At 40.3% G+C, this 14749-nt stretch overlaps 1 non-coding gene across 1 annotated transcript; it reads right to left on the reverse strand.

Annotated features, from left to right (window-relative positions):
- Nucleotides 1-263: 263 nt before the first annotated feature.
- On the reverse strand, nucleotides 264-370 carry LOC122039183. Its single transcript, XR_006128070.1, has one exon. It is a non-coding gene; the product is annotated as a small nucleolar RNA R71 (small nucleolar RNA).
- Between the last annotated feature and the right edge of the window lie 14379 nt (nucleotides 371-14749).

A 14749-nucleotide genomic window follows, 5' to 3' on the forward strand; every position in this document is an offset into this window, starting at 1 on the left:
AATTTTCATGATACAAGGTCACAAATTTGGAGGAGAAGTATCAGAAAGTCCTTATCTGTATCTTGAAACATTTTTAGAGATTTGTGATTTGGTGAAATGTGAAGGAGTATCAGCAGATGCAGTTCGATTGATGACATTTCCTTTTAGTATCAAGGATAAAGCAAGGACTTGGCTATATTCTCTCTGTCCTCAAAGCATCACAAGTTGGGAACAATTGGAGAAGCAATTTCTGAATCATTTTTTCCCTCCATGTAGAACGGTGTATATGAGGATTTTGCATAACAAATTTTGCTCAGGCATATGGAGAATCATTATTTGAAGCATGGGATAGATTCAAGAGTCTTCAAAGACAGTGCCCTCATCATGGTTTTGAAAAATGGTTGATTTTGCACATATTCTATGGGGGAATTTCTTTCTCAGACAAGACTTTATTGGATTCATCAGCTGGAGGTTCTTTTATGGACAAAAGTGTAGATGAAGCTTATTCGTTAATTGATCAAGTGACATTGAACCGCCATGAATGGTCGAACAAAAGTTGGATGGAATTTCCCTCATATATTCAAGAAGTGAAAGCCATAAATGTAAGAGAGCCTGTCAAACAAAATGAAATTCAACCACCTAAAAATGTTGAAATTCACAAGTCACAGAGTGAGGAGTTCAAACATTTGGGGGCAAAGCTTAGTAGTATTGTTTCAAAATGGTTTAAAGAAGATCCCCCTCCTACACAGTCAAGATCCAATGAAAAGTGTGATGATGTTGGGTTGAGAAGTGGCAAAAATCATGAAGAACTTCTGAAGAATGACATGTTTAGAATTGAGGAGAAGAATAATAGAAGATCACAAGAACTCAATTTCATTTCTCTAGGAAGTTCCCAAACGCTAGAAGTACCTTTCCCTCAACGATTAATCACACCAACATTAGATAAGCAAGTTGGACCTCCTCCAAAAGCTCAAAGGGAATTTGGGAAAAAGGGAGTTCAGTCTTTCCCAGGACCTTCACTAAGGATTCCTTTTCCACAAAGGTTAGTGGGGGTCAATGAAAATAAAGACTTCGGCAAATTCTGTGACACTAATATGGTTGAGTGTAGATTTTTGAATATATATGAAGATGAAGATTTTTCAAATGAGGATTTTATTGATAATGTAGTGGTAAATAAGTTTTCAGATCTACCTCAAAATTTTATAAGGTGTTATAGTGACATTGAATTTTCAAATGATGAATGTGATGTGGTAGATCAACTTAAAACTGCAAGTGAAGTTATTGATCCTCTTGTTATTGATTCTCCTATTGAGGACATAGATGTTGGTTTATTTTTTGATGTATGTGTTGATGATGATGATATGGAAGAATGTGTAGGGAGCTGTGTTGTGGAAGCAGCATCTCAAGGATCACCACCTTTGTCAAGACAACCTTTAGAGGTTTTAAGAATTGATCATGTTGTGGAACAATGTGTAGAGACTTATACAGAGCTAGTAGAGTCTCAAGAATCACCATCATTGATATCATCAACACCTGAGCTAGAGCCACTACATAATTCTGAAGAAGTCACATCCCATTGTTTAGAACTTTCAGGTACATCTCAACAATGCAAGGTTAGTATTGTTAGTGATCTTTCAGAAATTTTCATAGAGGTACCTATAATTGATTTTGTTGGATGTGATTCATTTTTTGATACATACTCAATTCATACTAATATGGTTCTAGTTCCTTCTTATATTACATTCTAGTGGGAGGTTTGTTTTTCTTTTGGGTGTGTAGGTTTTCAAGAGGCCAATAATTAGAAGCTCATACTGAACCGTCTTCGACCACCCGAAAGAACTTCAAAGAAGACGAAGATGGAGAGAGTGATACTTAAATTTTTAACTCCTTTATTGAAAGCTCCCTCTATAATAAGAACCCTTGGTAGGAAGGTTCTAAAATATCTTACTCCTCCAAGGGCGAGATTTAGATGAATCTAATGTTTGGTCGAGCTAATGACCTTAAACAAGCACTTCTTGGGAGGCAACCCAAGTTCATTTTCCTTATTTTCTTTTATGTCTTTAGTTCTCTCTTTATAATAAACATGTATCCTCTACTTGATTTTTCTTGTCTATCTTATTGTTGTAGAATTCAAAGTTGTGGAGGAATGTGAGTATTGGATGGAGGAGTATCTTTAAAAACATGAATGTCAACCATTTGGAGCTCATCACTTGGTAACTTCTCTTAAAATCTCCTCCACAATGTTTTTAGTTTTCATTGGGACAATGAAAAATTTAAGTCTGGGGGGATGCATTAGATGCATCTGATTTACTTTGTTTGTTTTTGTTTTTGCTTATGTCTTGCATTTTGTTTTGATTTTTTGTGGCATACATCTTGAGAACATCAAATCTTCACTTATATGCTTTCTTGGATTTAAGTGAAATGTTAGCACGATTATTGTCTTGATTCATGATGTTCGAATGATGCTAGTAGTAAACTTTGTGTAGTTCTTTTTTCTATCTTGGGAAGCATTAATAAGATAAGAATCTTATGGTGATGAGTTCTAGTTTTGGTTCAACCTTAAGGATTTTATCTTCACTACACTTGTGCTTGATGCTTGAATAGTTGATGTCATTGAAATATTCATGATTCATCTTGTTTGCTTAGTACTTGGTTTCCATGGTGATTTATCAACTTTCATTTTGGTTACTGGATGAGGCTCAAATCATTAAAGCTCATTTGGAAAAATCAAAATATCCCAACATGTGTGCTAAAAGTATATTTGTGAATAAGTTTTGCACAATGCAAACGCTTAAAAAAAAAAAAAAAAAGGATATAAAAAATAGTTGTCATAAGTGGAATCTAGCAAGTCACCCCTTTGAGACCGAGTTAGGTTACTGGGGAAATGACTGCTTAGCTTCCCTTGAGATTGAGCACACCTTTGAGACCTTGGGTTAGTTGAGAAATATGAACCAAGTGAATGGTGAGTAAGTGCCTATCACTGGTTACTTGTCTTTCACTGGAAACATTAGGAATTCATATTTGACGACGACTTGACTAGGACATGGATTGAAACTTGAAGGGTGTTGAGTTACTTTTGTTGGGTTCTTCGGGCCGCGAAAACCACTTTTTCGCGTCGCGGAAACCCCGAGTCACCCAAAGCCGTAGATCCATGGAAAGATTCGAAAACAAAAACTTTTCGAAAAACCTTTTCTTGTACGAGTTTGTAAAACCTTAGATCTACACTAGATAAGGGTTATACCTTCGAAGCGTGCCTTTCGCTTATCCCGCTCGTCCAATGAGTTGCCGGATCTCTAGACCGTCAAGCGCCGGTCCTCTAGAAGTATCCACACGGACACGTAGGTGGAGAAAACCTCACACAAAGGTGTGCTAGCACCTAGGTGAGATTCGGCCAAGCAAGGAGGAGAGGGAGAGGGAGAGCTTAAGAGGAAGAAGGAGGAAGAATCACCACACACTTGAATGAAAATGAATTCACACACATTCACAAAGTGGCCGGCCACTTTCATCAAGAGTAACTCCCCATTAAATGCAATTAATGTGAAGTTAATACGAAAATGGCTTTGTAACTTCCATGAGGTGGCATCCATGATGATGTGGAATATCATCATTGGTCCACCTAATGCCAACTCACCAATGAGGTGGCAAAAGGTCAAGTCAAAATTGACCTTTGGTCTTCCATCTCTAGTCAAGTCAAACTTGACCCAATCTCTACCATGATTGATCTAATCCAACCATTTGATTCGAGCCAACTTAATATAATGAATCTAATTCATTAAATTAAATTGATTTAATAAGTCATAATCTAAATTAGACTCATTAAATACATGAATCAACTTGAGTCGAACTCAAGTTAGCCCAATTAGGATTACTCTTAATCCAATTTGATTCATCAAATGAATCTAATCCTCTTGGTTCATCATATGAACCTAATCTCCATCTAATTGTCCTAAGTGTGTGACCCTATAGGTTCTTGTAACGTTGGCAATGCCCTAAACCCATTTAGGAGCATAAGTAATGAGCGGTATCTAGCAACACATCATTACTACCCAAGTTACAAGAATGTCGAGATCCGACATCACCTTGTGACTACCAATTGTGACTACTCACAAAATAATGACAAGTGTCCTTCTATCCTAGACATCTAGATTGATCAATGTGAGGCATAGACCGTGTCATCCTCTAATCAATCTAAATCTTGAACTCCAAGTAGACTCACTCGATCAAATGAGCTCAACATCTAATGTTGACTCATTTGGGCATGGCCATGCACTTAGTGGTCTCACTCTATCAAGAATACCGATGTCGCTCCCGTCATATGGGAGGGATAGATCCCATCTACATCACTCACATCCCTCTACATAATTCGTTATATACCCAGTAATCTCCTTTATAGTCCACCCAGTTACGGGTGACGTTTGACGAAACCAAAGTACATAACTCCTTATGTAGGGATCCATGGTGACTTCAGGTCTAAGGACTAATAGTCATACTAATAGCCACATGAGAAAGTATATGACACTCATATAACGATCCATGATACTTTCTCATGGCGGGTCATTCAGTATACATTCTCTAATGCATACCCATGTGTCAGCTTGATATCTCTATATCCATGACTTGTGAGATCAAGTCATCGAGCTGACCTACATGCTAGTCTTATTGTATTAACATTGTCCCTGAATGCTAATACTCGACTAGGAATGATTTAGAGTAGTGTTCCCTATATCATCTCACTATCGATTCAACTAATCGATTGATATAGGTATGAACCTTCTACTCAAGGACGCTATTATACTTAGTCTTTTTGGCACTAATATAAATAAGTATAATAACCAAACAAAAGCCTTTATTAATATAAAAGAATATGATATACATGAGTCCATACAATCATCAAATGATTGGCTCTAGGGCTCTAACTAACAATCTCCCACTAGCACTAGTGCCAATCAGTATAGGATCTAAGGCCTAAAGACCTAGTGTGACCATCATGCTTCCTCTGTGCCAAAGCCTTGGTCAAGGGATCTGCGATGTTAGCCTCTGTAGATACTCTGCAAATCTTCACATCTCCTCTATCGATAATCTCTCGAATAAGATGGAAACGTTGTAGAACTGCTGTGAACTCTGCCAGCTCATAGCACTACCATTCAAGTAGAATACGAACCTTGACTGCGATCTATAGTCATCATGGTCGGTCTGGAAGCTAGCATCACTGTAACCCTTTACAGCTAGCTCATCATTGCCTCCATATATCAAGAAATATTCTTTAGTCCTTCTTAAGTACTTAAGAATATTCTTGACCGCTATCCAGTGACTTTCACCTGGATCTGACTGGTATCTGCTCGTCATGCTCAAAGCATACGAGACATCAGGTCGAGTACATAGCATGGCGTACATGATCGATCCTATAGCTGAGGCATAAGGGATCTGATCTATGCGGTCTCTCTCCTCTCCAGAAGAGGGACCTTGAGTCTTTAAAAGACTCACGCCATGTGACATCGGCAGAAATCCCTTCTTGGAGTTCTGCATGGCAAACCGTAGGAGTACCTCGTCAATGTATGTACTCTGACTTAGGCCAAGCAATCTCTTAGATCTATCTCTATAGATCTGTATCCCAAGAATGTGGGATGCCTCACCTAAGTCCTTTATTGATAAGCAACTCCCTAGTCAGGTCTTGACAGACTGAAGCATAGGGATGTCCTTCCCAATGATTAGTATGTCATCCACATACAATATGAGGAAGACAACTATGTTTTCTACAACCTTCTTGTAGACACAAGGCTCATCTTCGTTCTTGATGAAACCAAACTGTTTGATCGCATCATCGAATCGAAGATTCCAGCTCTGAGAATGGCCTCTAGCCATTTCTCGGGATCTAGTCTCATCACAGCTTCCTGATAGGTGGTGGGCTCATCCTCTATGAGCACAATGTCATCATGGTCAGACAAGAGAAATGAGTATCTCTCAGGCTGACGACGTACACTATCAGACCTGCGAAGAGGTATGTCTACATGAACTGGTTGTTCTTCCTCAACTCCTTGTGGAACAACATCATCCACAACACTTTGTGGTTCCAGTTCAATTTCCATCGAAGCATCAGTGCTATTGTTCGCATCTTGAACTTCTTCAAGATCAAACGCACTCCCACTAGTCTTTCAAGAAACAAAATCCCTTTCTAGAAAGACCCCAGTCTTTGCCACAACTACCTTGTGTTGACTGGGAATGTAGAAGTAATATCCCTTAGTTTCCTTGGGATATCCGATAAATTAGCACTTGTCGGATTTGGGTCCTAACTTGTCTGAGACTTGACGTCGTACGTAAGCCTCACAACTCCAAATCCTCATGAATGACACCTGGGCATCTCTCCCTGTCCATATCCTATATGGTGTCTTTATCACGGCCTTGGATGGAACTCGGTTGAGAATGAAAGCTGCCGTGTCTAGAGCATAACCCCAAAGGTATGTCGGAAGATTAGTGTGACTCATCATAGTTCGTACCATATCTAATAAGGTACGATTTCTCCTTTCAGACACACCATTCCACTGTGGTGTTCCAGGAGGAGTGAGTTGGGATAGAATCCCACACTCAGCTAAATAGTTACAAAACTCATGGCTTAAGTATTCACCACCTCGATCTGATCGAAGTATTTTAATACTCTTGCCAAGCTGATTATGTACTTCATTATTAAATTCTTTGAACTTTTCAAAGGATTCAGATTTATGTGTTATCAAATACACATAACCATATCTACTGAAGTCATCAGTAAATGTGATGAAGTACCTATAACCGCCTCTAGCAGCGACATTGAAAGGGCCACATACATCACTATGTATGAGTCCTAACAAATCAGTCACTCTTTCGCTGTGCCCACTAAAGGGAGTCTTGGTCATCTTGCCTCGTAGGCATGACTCGCATATCTCATATGATTCAAAATCAAATGAGTCTAGCAAACCATCCTTATGGAGCTGGGATAAGCGCTTGTCATTTATATGACCTAAGCGACATTGCTAGAGATAAGTTGGGTTCATGTCATTTGACTTGAACCTCTTGGTACTAATATTATAGATAGGGCTCTCAAGGTCTAGAATATAGAGTCCGTTTATTAGTGGTGCACTACAATAGAACATATCTTTTAAATAAACAGAACAACATTTGTCTTTTATTATAAAAGAGTATCCTTTCTTGTCTAAACAAGAAACTGAAACTATGTTCTTAGTAAGAGCAGGTACATAACAACAATCATCTAAATCTAGAACAAGCCCAGAGGGCAGAGATAGCTAATAAGTTCCTACAGCAACAGCAGCAACCCATGCTCCATTGCCTACTCGTAGGTCCACCTCGCCCTATTTCTCAGCGCCTGCACATTAGTACAAATGTGAGAAGCACATCCGGTATATAATACCCATGATGAAGAAATAGATAGATTGACTTCTATAACATTTATACCTAAAGTGGAAGTCTCACTTCTCTTCTTCTTAAGATCTTCTAGGTACACTTTGTAGTTCCTCTTCCAGTGCTCGGTCTGACCGCAGTGGAAGTAGGTAGCATCCTTGGCGACCCCTCTTTTGGGTTTCAGTGCCTTGCCTTTGCCCTTGGCTTGAGACTTTCCCTTGCCTTTAGGCTTGCCCTTGCCCTTGTGCCTTTGCGCCATCAGAATGGAGTTAGGCTTAACCTTCTTAAGGTTAAGCTCAGTAGTTCGCAACATACTAAGCAGTTCGGGCAGTGGCTTGTCAATCTCGTTCATGTTATAGTTCAGAACGAATTTACTATAGCTATCCGGCAAGGATTGCAAGATTAAGTCAGTGGCCAGCTCTTGGCCAAGTGGGAACCCCAGTCTTTGTAGGTTCTCTATGTACCCAATCATCTTGAGTACATAAGGACCTACGAGAGCCCCGTCTGACATCTTGCACTGAAACAGTGCCTTAGAGATCTCAAATCTCTCATGCCTCACTTGTCCCTGATATAGTTGGCGAAGATGCTCAACCATATCGTAAGCGCCCATCAACTCATGTTACTTCTGAAGCTCTGAGTTCATGGTCGCGAGCATTAGACAGGACACATCTAATGCGTCGTCTTGATGCTTCTTGTAAGCATCTTTGTCGGCTCACGGGGCATTGGCAGGAGGAGCCTCCGGAATGGGCTGCTCCAGAACGTACAGTTTACGTTCCTGGGTGAGAACTATTCTCAAGTTTCTGTACCAGTCCAGGAAATTCGCTCCGTTGAGCTTGTCCTTCTCAAGGACAGATCGCAGGGAGAAGGAATTCGTGTTCGACGTCATGGTTATCTACAACAGAAATATTTGCAGAAATAAATATCATATTCTTTTAGAATCATTTAATTAGGCCTTTAACTAAATGATGCTCCCACTGAATACTATAATTCTTGTGGGACAAGATCCACATCATACTAACCCTTGAGTTAGCTTTGGCTAATACGCCCAAGGCTTAGTATGATTGGTAGGTAACAATTACCAATTACATCTCTATGCAACTCTTGTTTATAGAATAAAATCCGCATTTATATTAAAACTCGAGTTAGCTTTGGCTAATACGCCCGAGAATTAATATAAACATGATTTTTGTCCTACCTTTCCAACCATTGGAAGAATGCCTATAGTTGACTCGATCCAACCGAGTAACTAGGAATACTCAATCTAATTGAGTTTGTATTCACCCATGCGTTGATAGGAGGGACCAAGATTGTCCCTCCGTACCCTACCAAGATAATATGTATTGCTCTGCTTTGGCAGATTCAACAATACATGTGATCGAGGTAGTGATAGGTATCACGGCACGGTTAGGCATTTTAGAGTTGGTTCGATCTAGATCTAATCTAATCGAGAAGGATGCATCTTGTGCACGACTTAGATCTAATCTAATCGCAAGGGTGCATCATGTGCACGACTTAGATCTAATCTAATCGTTAAGGCACTAATTAATTAATTAATTATTAAACATGCATCAAATACATAACAATTAATTAATTAATCTATTTGTGATTTAGTCATGGCCCTACTACGATCTTCTCAAGCCAATGAGAAGATCGATTGGTCAACCTAGGGTCAACAGCTTCTCCAAGCGCCTCCCTTTGACCACCTTGTGTTGCTCGTGCCCGCCTCGGAACTCCGTCTCGTGTGGACCCTCCACCGCTCCAATTTGTACATTACAATTTAAAACTTGAGTTACATTCGAGTCTAAATCTAATTTACAACAAGAATATAAGAGAAGGCACGATGCGCAGGTCACGAATAAATAAAAACATACAACACGCGCAAACACATAACGGCACGCAGGCCGTATTATGAATTACAACACAACCAATCATATTGGGTTTTTTTGGGCCATGACTATCACAAAATTTATATATAATTCAAAATTATATATTTTCATAATTTTCTATAATTTTAAAATTAATTTTTACAATTTTTACGAGTAAAATTTCCCGGCAGTCCCGTTTAGCGGTTTCGGGCGCAATCGCGGAACGGATCCCCTTGCGGGGCCCAAGGGCAGTGCCCCTACACGCGATCTAACCATCGCGAGGGTTCCTTTGCGATCCAACAGTGCCTAAACCCGCTGTCCCAAAACCATTTGGGCCGAGACATTGCCGTTTCGGAAAAATCTTCCCGGCGGGTTCGTTTTTAGCGATTTCGGGTGCAACCGCGGAGCAAATCCCCTTGCGGGGTTAGGGGCAGTACCCCTACCCACGATCTAACCATCGTGAGTTGATCCTTTGCGATCTAATGGCACCCGACCCCACTGACCCAAACGGATTTGGGGCAAAACGAAGCCGTTGAAAAGAAAACTTTCCGGTAGACGAAGCCTACAAGTGCCGAGACTCTTGTGCTTCGCTTCTACAGAAAAATTACTCATAAAAACTCTAAAAACTCAATTTTTACAGAAAATCACAGAAGGTATATTTTTCATAAAAATACAAACGAACTCGTACAAGTCTTTGTACGTGGCTCTGATACCACTGTTGGGTTCTTCGGGCCGCGAAAACCGCTTTTTCGCGTCGCGGAAACCCCGAGTCACCCAAATTCGTAGATCCGTGCAAAGATTCAAAAACAAAAACTTTTCGAAAAACCTTTTCTTGTACGAGTTTGTAAAACCTTAGATCTACACTAGATAAGGGTTATACCTTCGAAGCGTGCCTTTCGCTTATCCCGCTCGTCCAATGAGTTGCCGGATCTCTAGACCGTCAAGCGCCGGTCCTCTAGAAGTATCCACACGGACACGTAGGTGGAGAAAACCTCACACAAAGGTGTGCTAGCACCTAGGTGAGATTCGGCCAAGCAAGGAGGAGAGGGAGAGGGAGAGCTTAAGAGGAAGAAGGAGGAAGAATCACCACACACTTGAATGAAAATGAATTCACACACATTCACAAAGTGGCCGGCCACTTTCATCTAGAGTAACTCCCCATTAAATGCAATTAATGTGAAGTTAATACGAAAATGGCTTTGTAACTTCCATGAGGTGGCATCCATGATGATGTGGAATATCATCATTGGTCCACCTAATGCCAACTCACCAATGAGGTGGCAAAAGGTCAAGTCAAAATTGACCTTTGGTCTTCCATCTCTAGTCAAGTCAAACTTGACCCAATCTCTACCATGGTTGATCTAATCCAACCATTTGATTCGAGCCAACTTAATATAATGAATCTAACTCATTAAATTAAATTGATTTAATAAGTCATAATCTAAATTAGACTCATTAAATACATGAATCAACTTGAGTCGAACTCAAGTTAGCCCAATTAGGATTACTCGTAATCCAATTTGATTCATCAAATGAATCTAATCCTCTTGGTTCATCATATGAACCTAATCTCCATCTAATTGTCCTAAGTGTGTGACCCTATAGGTTCTTGTAACGTTGGCAATGCCCTAAACCCATTTAGGAGCATAAGTAATGAGCGGTATCTAGCAACACATCATTACTACCCAAGTTACAAGAATGTCGAGATCCGACATCACCTTGTGACTACCAATTGTGACTACTCACAAAATAATGACAAGTGTCCTTCTATCCTAGACATCTAGATTGATCAATGTGAGGCATAGACCGTGTCATCCTCTAATCAATCTAAATCTTGAACTCCAAGTAGACTCACTCGATCAAATGAGCTCAACATCTAATGTTGACTCATTTGGGCATGGCCATGCACTTAGTGGTCTCACTCTATCAAGAATACCGATGTCGTTCCCGTCATATGGGAGGGACAGATCCCATCTACATCACTCACATCCCTCTACATAATTCGTTATATACCCAGTAATTGCCTTTATAGTCCACCCAGTTACGGGTGACGTTTGACGAAACCAAAGTACATAACTCCTTATGTAGGGATCCATGGTGACTTCAGGTCTAAGGACTAATAGTCATACTAATAGACACATGAGAAAGTATATGACACTCATATAACGATCCATGATACTTTCTCATGGCGGGTCATTCAGTTGACATTCTCTAATGCATACCCATGTGTCAGCTTGATATCTCTATATCCATGACTTGTGAGATCAAGTCATCGAGCAGACCTACATGCTAGTCTTATTGTATTAACATTGTCCCTGAATGCTAATAGTCGACTAGGAATGATTTAGAGTAGTGTTCCCTATATCATCTCACTATCGATTCAACTAATCGATTGATATAGGTATGAACCTTCTACTCAAGGACGCTATTATACTTAGTCTTTTTGGCACTAATATAAATAAGTATAATAACCAAACAAAAGCCTTTATTAATATAAATGAATATGATATACATGATTCCTTGCAATCATCAAATGATTGGCTCTAGGGCTCCAACTAACAACTTTTACACTGTGCACAAGATTCTTATGCTTGAACCATACTTTACTTGTTTTCATGATCATGCTTGTTAATGAAACTTTTTGATAGAATTAGGAAAGTGCACTAGGTTTTATGAATGTGTTGTAGAACATATGAATTTAGACTGCAGCATTTTGCTTGAGGACAAGCAAAGGTTTAAGTCTGGGGGTGTGATGTGCGTAGATTATATACTCTTTTACGCATGTTTTTACGCAAATTTACATACTTTGAGCATGCTTGATCTATGCATTTTTATACTTCCAGCTTTCCTTTTAGCATATTTACTCTTTTGATTCGGAGATCTGCTTTTTGTGCATTTTCTATACACAGGAGTCGAAATTGGTGAAGATTATGCGTCCTCGGGCAAGCTTGGAAGTAATTGAAGGGTGATATCATCAGGCCGTGTAGTCTTAACAGGAAGGGAAGAGGACATGGCCGTGTGAATCTCACATGGTCGTGTCTTGATTTGAAGAAATCAGAGCAGATGCCTTACATGGCCGTGTGGATCTACACGGCCGTGTGAGGTTTCCAGAGGCCAAGTAGGTGGTGGCCGTGTGGATCTACACGGCCGTGTGAAGTTTCCAGAGGCCAAGCAGGTGGTGGCCGTGTGGATCTACACGGCCGTGTGAGGTTTCCAGAGGCCAAGCAGATGGTGGCCGTGTGCATCACACGGCCGTGTGAAGTTTCCAGAGACCAAGCAGGTGGTGTCCGTGTGCACCACACGGCCGTGTAGCATTTCCAGAGAGCAGAAGGGTCCTGGCCGTGTGGAGTCACACGGCCGTGCAGCTTTGGCAGTGAAGGAGCTGGACATGGCCGTGTGAATCTCACACGGCCGTGTCGAGGGGTCGTGTGGCGCCCGATTGCCTCCTCTATTTAAACCTTCCTTCATGAATTGAAAGGGGATCTCTTCCCCTTTGGGAGAAGGCAAGATTTGGTGGTTTCCTCCCATTCTTGGGAGGATTTCTGGGCGATTCTAAGGGATATCTTGACGATTTTGACTCCGGAGCGAGGATTGGATCGGAAGACGAGGCTTCTTCGTAGATAAGTTTTCTCTTTCCCCCTCTTCTTGGTTTCTTGGATTGGGGATTTAAGAAATGCTTGTAATCTTGATTTCTTGGGATTTTCTTCCTCGATTCATGGAGTAGATCTTGTATTCTAGGATTAAGGGAGTATTTGTATGATGGATTGATGTAATCTCTTATGGATTTGCCATTTGTCTTGTTTCAATGACATTGTCTTGCTGGTATCAATTAGATCTTGAATAATTAATGGTGATTTGTTCTTAATTCTCATTCTTGATTGATTGTTTGGATTTCTTGTGGACTTTGTAGAGATAAACTCTCACTCGATCATCCGAGGGATCCACGTGATAGGTGCAGGCCCGTGTAAGGACGTTTGAGAGATAATCTTGAAGAGGAAATAGGAATATTCAAGAGAGTAGGATGGATTACGTGATTAGTTTCTTGTATCTTGATAGATTAATAAGTTGTGGGCTTCTATGTTGATATCCGAGGAAGGCATAGTAATAGGTGCGCTTCTGTGTAAGGACAACGTAGGTTCACATCTAATTGATCATATTTAGATACATTTCTCGGTCCTTAGCCGGTTATCTATTGCAAGAGAGAACCGGCAACTTTCTACAAGTGTTTGACAATTGAGGGAAAAGAATTGGTGAACCATTTACATTCAAGAAATCTTACAAATAAACCGAAGCTCCTAGAATCTCCTTTATCATAACCCAAAACACTAAACTCTTGTTTGTTGATCTTTAATATTAGATTTGTTTACCCTTACTTTGCATTTGAAACAATTGGATAGTTGTTTAGCTAATTCGCATTGAGACATTTCTAGTGCTTATTCCAGTCCCTGTGGATACGATAATCTTTTATATTACTTGCGACATTTCCGTACACTTGCGGAGCGTAACAGCATGACTCGCATGTCTCATATGATTCAAAATCAAATGAGTCCATCAAACCATCTTTATGGAGCTGGGATAAGCGTTTGTCATTTATATGACGTAAGCGACAGTGCCAAAGATAGGTTTGGTTCATGTCATTTGACTTGAACCTCTTTGTACTTATGTTATAGATAGGGTTCTCAAGGTCTAGAATATAGAGTCGGTTCATCATAGGTGCACTACAATAGAACATATCATTTAAATAAACTGAACAACATTTGTTCTTTATTATAAATGAAAAACCTTTCTTGTCCAAACAAGAAAGTAAAATTATGTTCTTAGTTAAAATAGGCACATAACAACATTCATCTAATTCTAATACAAGCCCAGAAGGTAGAGATAGATGATAAGTTCCTACAGCAACAGCAGCAACTCGTGCTCCATTGCCTACGCGTAGATCCACCTCACCCTTCGTCAATGCTCTACTATTTCTCAGCGCCTACACATTAGTACAAATGTGAGAAGCACATCCGGTATCTAATACCCATGATGAAGAAATAGATGGATTGACTTCTATAACATATATTCCTGAAGTGGAAGTCTCACTTCTCTTCTTCTTAAGATCTTCCAGGTAGATTTTGCAGTTCCTCTTCAAGTGCCCGGTCTGACCGCAGTGAAAGCAGGTAGCATCCTTACCGACCCCTCCTTTGGGTTTCAGTGCCTTGTCTTTGCCCTTGGCTTGGGACTTTCCCTTACCTTTAGGCTTGCCCTTGCCTTTGCCCTTTTGCACCATCAAAATGGAGTTGGGCTTAACCTTCTTAAGGTTAATCTCAGCAGTTCTCAACATACTCAGAAGCTCAGGCAGTGGCTTGTCAATTTCATTCATGTTATAATATAGAATGAATTAACTATAGCTATCTGGCAAGGATTGCAAGATCAGATCAGTGCCCAGCTCTTGGCCAAGGGGGAATCCTAACCTTTGTAGGTTTTCTATGTACCCAATCATCTTGAGTACATATGGACCTACGGGAGTCCCG

The sequence above is a fragment of the Zingiber officinale genome, chromosome 1A (assembly GCF_018446385.1).
Source record: "Zingiber officinale cultivar Zhangliang chromosome 1A, Zo_v1.1, whole genome shotgun sequence".
Lineage (NCBI taxonomy): Eukaryota > Viridiplantae > Streptophyta > Magnoliopsida > Zingiberales > Zingiberaceae > Zingiber > Zingiber officinale.